This window comes from Agelaius phoeniceus, chromosome 8, assembly GCF_051311805.1.
Source record: "Agelaius phoeniceus isolate bAgePho1 chromosome 8, bAgePho1.hap1, whole genome shotgun sequence".
Taxonomy (NCBI): Eukaryota; Metazoa; Chordata; class Aves; order Passeriformes; family Icteridae; genus Agelaius; species Agelaius phoeniceus.
The window spans coordinates 3,304,684-3,310,223 of NC_135272.1; positions in this window are offsets into that span (position 1 = coordinate 3,304,684).

Here is a 5,540-nt window from a genome sequence, read left to right on the forward strand (position 1 = left end):
AGATGGTAGCACTGGTTTTTGTTTTTTTTTTTTTAACATACGATTTCAACACTCAAAACAATTTTAGTCAACTTTTAGCCTGAATTATGGCATTTCTTAGATTCAAGATCAAACAGCCTAGAGATACCTGTAGACCTAGCAACATAGGTTTTCTGTCGCAGACATCTTTCATGAAAAATCCTTTCTTAGGATTTTTCCTTGTGAGAAGCTGCAGTTTCAGCAACCAAAGTAAACAATGGTTATCTGCTGCTGTGGAATGCAACAGGTAGACCCATGATTGGTCTCCTGTGGATGTTTGGATTTCTTGACCACTCATGGCAGAGCTGGCTCTTGATCTTTGTTATTCATTCTTTTCTATTCTTAGCTTAGCTAGCTTCTCAAGAAACCTTTTCCTTTCTATTGCTTTTTAGTATAGTCTTAATGTAACATATATCATAAAATAATAAATCAAGCCTTCTGATCATGGAGTCAACATTCTCGTCTCTTCTTCATCCTGAAAACCCTTGTGACCACAGTCACAGGGAGTGCTCCCTGTGTCCAGCTGTCCCTGCAGGATGGCCCCAGGGAAGAGCCCAGCCGGGCTCACACTGCAGCCCCTGGAGCTTGGGGCAGACAGCGCTCCCAGAGCTGAGGTTCCTGGGGAGCACCCGGAGCTGTGCCTTGCACTCTGTTGCCGTGTGTCACAGTGCAGGCTGGCTCGGGCTGTGTGAATGTACCAGCCCTGGTTTGACTGCCAGGGGCCTCGCCCAGTCACATCTCACCCAGGGCTGCAGCATTTCACTGGCCAGAATCTGACAAGGCATAGAGATCAGAGCAATGAAATTATCCAGGCGGGGTTTTTCAAAGGCCCTTTAGAAGGAAGGGCTTGAGAATAAACGCTCTCTGTTTGCCACATGAACATCGGGGTGAGTGCTCTCTCTGTCTCCAACCCAATTCCCCACCAGCCAACGTTACAGCCACCCACTCCTTCACACATCCCCCTTGTGCCTTCCCACTGCCGTGTCCTGTCAGGGCTTCCCAGTCCCTCATCCCTTCATGGCCCCAGCCCCTCAGGCCCTGCCCCAGCCCGGCCAAGCTGCCCGGCAGCAGCGCCGCAGCCCCACAGCAGCTCCAGAGGAGCCCCATCCAGAGGCAGCCGGGAGCCCTCAGCAATGCAGCCAGCAGCAGACGGGCAGGAGGACACGGATGGCGCTTCCTGCCTGGCACAGGGCTTGTGGCCATCTCCAGGCACCGCTCTGGCAGGGATCCCCACAGCTCCAGGCCCTGCCCAGCCACTCTGTGGGCAGCACAAAGGCTTCAGCAGAACCACCAAAGGCCAAGGGGCTTCTGGCCATTTTCCCTGCAACACTGCACGCCTGGGCAGCTGGCCCAGCCCAGGCACCCTTGTCCCCCTCTTCCCCTAAGCCCTGCAGAGCCTGGGTAGCAAAAGAAAGCTCCTGGGAGTCTGTGTATTGTAACAAACTCTATATTGATATACTAAAGAAAAACCAAAAAGAAGAAAAGAACAATCTGAAAGAAATAGAAAATTCCCCCTGGCTCAGGTGGTCCCAGCAGACAGAGCCTCTGGCATCAGCTCTCTGCAGAGCTGCAGCAGCGCAGCCAGCCGAGCGCCGAGAGACGAGGCCGAGTCCTCCATGCCCTGCGGAGCTGATCTTGCAGCCTCTGGAAGATGGAATATGGCTCACTCTGCAGTGCCTGGAGGACATCCAGTGTTGCAAGTGCCACGTCTGACACGGCACTGCTGGTGTCCTCTGTCAGGTGCTGAAGGGCTGAAAGAGAGAAGGACAGAGCCATGGTCAGATGCCGCATCTGCGGGGAGCCGAGGAGAGCGCCCTGGCAGGGCCATGGCAGCCGGCTCTAGCCATGGGCAGGAGGGAGCAGGGAGCAAGGGGACCAGCCCGAAGCTGCTGGCCACGAATCCCCCGGGTGGCCCTGAAATCTCTGTGTGCTCTGCCCACGCCACCCCTGGTGCGCACAGGGAGCAGAGCCCTCGGCAGCTGGGGCAGGGCTTGCAGCTCCCCCGGCAGCCCCCACTGGCCTCACTCACCACTGCAGAGGAGCCGGAGCTCTTCCTTCTTCCCCCTCAGGTGCCGCGCAGCCATGCCTGTGAACACAGAGCCTGTCACGGCGCCAGCGGCACAGCTCCCTGCCAGCGGCGCTGCCGGCGCTGTGGCCACACGGGCTGCTGGCCCGGCAGGGCTCAGCCCGGCCCTTGCCGCACGCTGCCGCCCCAGGGCACGGCTGCCAGAGGGCGGCAGCAGCAATGCCCAGGCCGGGCGGGGCTCCACGGCGCCGGGCCCGGCTGGCGCTGCCGGGGCAGCAGGCGGGGCTGGGGCCGAGCTGCGGCGGGCCAGGCCGGGGAGGGAGCCGGGGCTCGTGGCTCACCCATGAACCTGACGGCCGCCTCTCGCAGGGGCTCCTGTGGGCTCCGCAGGTAGCGCAGGGCCTGGCGCAGGTGCTCGGCCGCTCTGCTGCTGTCCTCTGCCAGGTGGAGAGAGCAGCAGGAGGGAAGGCTTGGCGCGGGCTCAGCCCCTGGGCCGGGCGCTGCCTGCACCGCCCTCAGGGGGCTTCTCTGGGCTGAGGCTGGGGCTTGCAGGCCCTCCTTACCAGGCACTCGCTGAACTTCCACAGATTCTGGCTCTTCACCAGTCTTTCAAGATCCCTCCTCTTCAGGAACTTGGCCACACAAAGCAGCGTTTTCCCAGAAGCCTGGAGAGCAGCAGAGACGCGGAGATGGCCCCACAGCCCAGGGCGCAGGACCCGCGTCCCTGTGCCAAGGCCTGCAGGAGGCTGCAGCCCGGCAGGCGCCAGGCCAGGAGGCAGCCGAGCCCCCTGCCAGGGAGATAGCAGCAGCCCACGAGTCCTCACCTGTGCCACAAGCCGATTGCCATCATGGCAGTGGAAGAAGAGGGGCAGCAGGCTCTGGCGCAGGGGTGTCTTCAGGGCCTTTTTTTCCCTTTCCGGTGGAAGAGTCACCAACGTTTGGAAGAGCAGGATGGAGATCAGCTGAACCTGCCAATTGTTCTGGATGGAAGCAAGAAAAAAAGACCTCAGCATTGCGGCTGCACGGGGCTCAGCTTGGCGCAGGCCTGCAAATGCACAGGACACAGTGTGCAGGCAGCAGCCAGTGGGCGTGGCTGGGGGCAGTGAGCCTTACGTGGTCAAAGAGTGGCAGGAGCGCCTCAAGCAGCTGCAGTGTGATGGGGCCGGGCATCAGCGTATCATTGTCCAAGATGATAAAGCTGAGTAGCATGACTGTCATGAAAACTATCTCTCCATCTGCATCCCACAGGAAGTGCACAAGACTTTCAGTCAGGCTCCACATTTTTTTGGTCTGTGCGGAAGACAAGTTTGTGAAATGCCATCCTGCTGCCACAGGGCCCAGAGGCCAAAGGCCTGTCGCCAAGCACTGGAGCAGCTGAACTGGGAGGCAGGAGAGCTGGGAGCAGCTGCCCCAGCACCCAAAGCCCTGCCAAGCCCAAGCGACTGCATTGCCCAGCTCAGCCTCAGCCCCTGCCCCCTTCTCACCATGAAGGGCTCCTCAATGAGCTCAAGAAGGGCCCTGAGCGCCAGGCGACGCCTCTCTCTGCACTGGCTCTGCAGCTGCCTTGACAAGATTTGCAGGACTCTCTTAGCACCACGTTCACTCAAGTCCAGGAACTGGAGGACCTGAAAGGCACAGGGCAGTGACAGGGGAGCCGGCCGGCAGGAGCCCGGAGCCGCACAGGGCTGGGCCCAGGCAGCAGCACAGGGCACGGGCACCGTCCCAGGCAGCGGCGGCTCCCAGAGGGCAGAGAGCTGGGAGGCAGCTCAGCCAGGCAGCGCTGGCCATCAGGCTCACCTCCACAAGGAAGGCCAGGGCGGGCAGCTGCCAGCGTGGCTCCTGTGTGCTGAGCAGCCGCAGCAGGTAGCGAGCGATCCGGGAGCACGAGGGGACGGAGACACAGCACATCTCCCTGGCAGGAGAAAAAGGAGCCAAGGCTGTGGGCCAGGGGGACAAACCTCTGCCAGGACTGACTCACAGAGCTCTGCTCTTTCCCCAGCATCCTGCAAGAGGCCCTGGGCTATTTGGGAGGCAGCTCTTCTGGGCACCCTCCTCTGCCAGCCTTTTCCAGTCTGCTTGGCCATCCCTCGGTGACAAGGCCCTCTGGCCCACGACTCGGGGACTCTGTGGAGCTCCCTGGGCACACATTTCAGAGGCTGTGGGGAGAAGGGGCTCTCACCTGGCCAGCAGAGCCACGGCATAGTGGTGGGTGTCAGCACATAGCAGCGTGTCCCAGCCACAATGGCTTTCCATTGCCACCACCACATCCTCGTGCTGCATTCGGCAGAGCAGGGACTTCAGGGTCTGCACTGCAAACCTGCGTGCACAGCAAAGGCCAGGTCATGCTGGCAGCACTGGCTCCTGGCCAGGGACATGGCAGGGACAGGAGGAGTGGGATGGAGCACCTTTTGGGGCTGGTGGCAAGGCCGTATTCCTCCTGGCATGTCCCCTTCCAGAAGGCATCGACCTCCTCTGGCATATCCAGAGTGCTGAAGAACACTTGGGAGAGCAGATGCACAAAGAGGCGGGGGAAATACACTGTCACCATATGTGGGACACAGGGCACCTGGAGGATCTTCCACATCACCACGGTTGCCTGCAAAGGACAAAGCCCCCAGAGACAGCGCTCAGTTCCCAGGCGTCCGTGTGGCAGGGCCCGAGCTTGGCAGGGAGAGGCCCGGAGAGACGCAGCGGGAGCACGGGGCCTGCTGGGCCTGGAGCTGCCCCTGGGCCAGGTTTCAGGCCAGCGCCTGCGGCAGGGAGATCCAGTGAGGGAAGGAGGATGGAGAGGCGGCCTTGGGGCCAGCAAAGGCCAGTTAGAGAAACTCACAGCCAGGACAAAGACACCCGTTTTGTCCCCATCGGCGGTGCACGTGCTGTGCTTGGGCCAGCTCCCCAGCACGTGCAGGAGTATCAGCAGCACCGGCTCTGCAGTCCTGGGCGAGCACATGATGCTCTTCCACATGGTGAAAGCAGCTCTGTGGGGTTAAAGCTCTGTCTCAGGGGGGTCTCAGACACAGCAGCGGGGCCTGGGCAGCAGTGGGGAGCTGAGCTGGCTGCCAGCTCTGCCTCTGCCCAATGCCACTGGCCAGCAGCAGCCAGGCAGCCCAGCCCTGTGGGGACAGGCCCCTGAGGGGCAGCGAGGGAGCATGGCAGCAGGCTCGGGGGCTGACGTGCCAGGGCTGGCAAAGGGAGCAGCCAGAGGGCCCTGGAACTCTCTGTTGGTCAGGCCAGGCTACAACCTGTACAACCTGGGCCAGGCTGTACAGGTTGATGGGCTGGGGAGCCCTGAGCCCCTCTGGGCACGTGGGCCCCATACCTGTCACAGGACGGGGCCACACGCAGGAGCGTCACGACTACGTCAGCAGGCTGTGCTTCTGTCAGATCCAGCAGGCTCCTGTTCAGCCTGTGCTCAGCAAACTGATTGGCCAGGAGCCACTGGTGGATGTATCTGACCATGGCAGGCACCTGGAGAAGGCATGGGGAGACTTGGAAA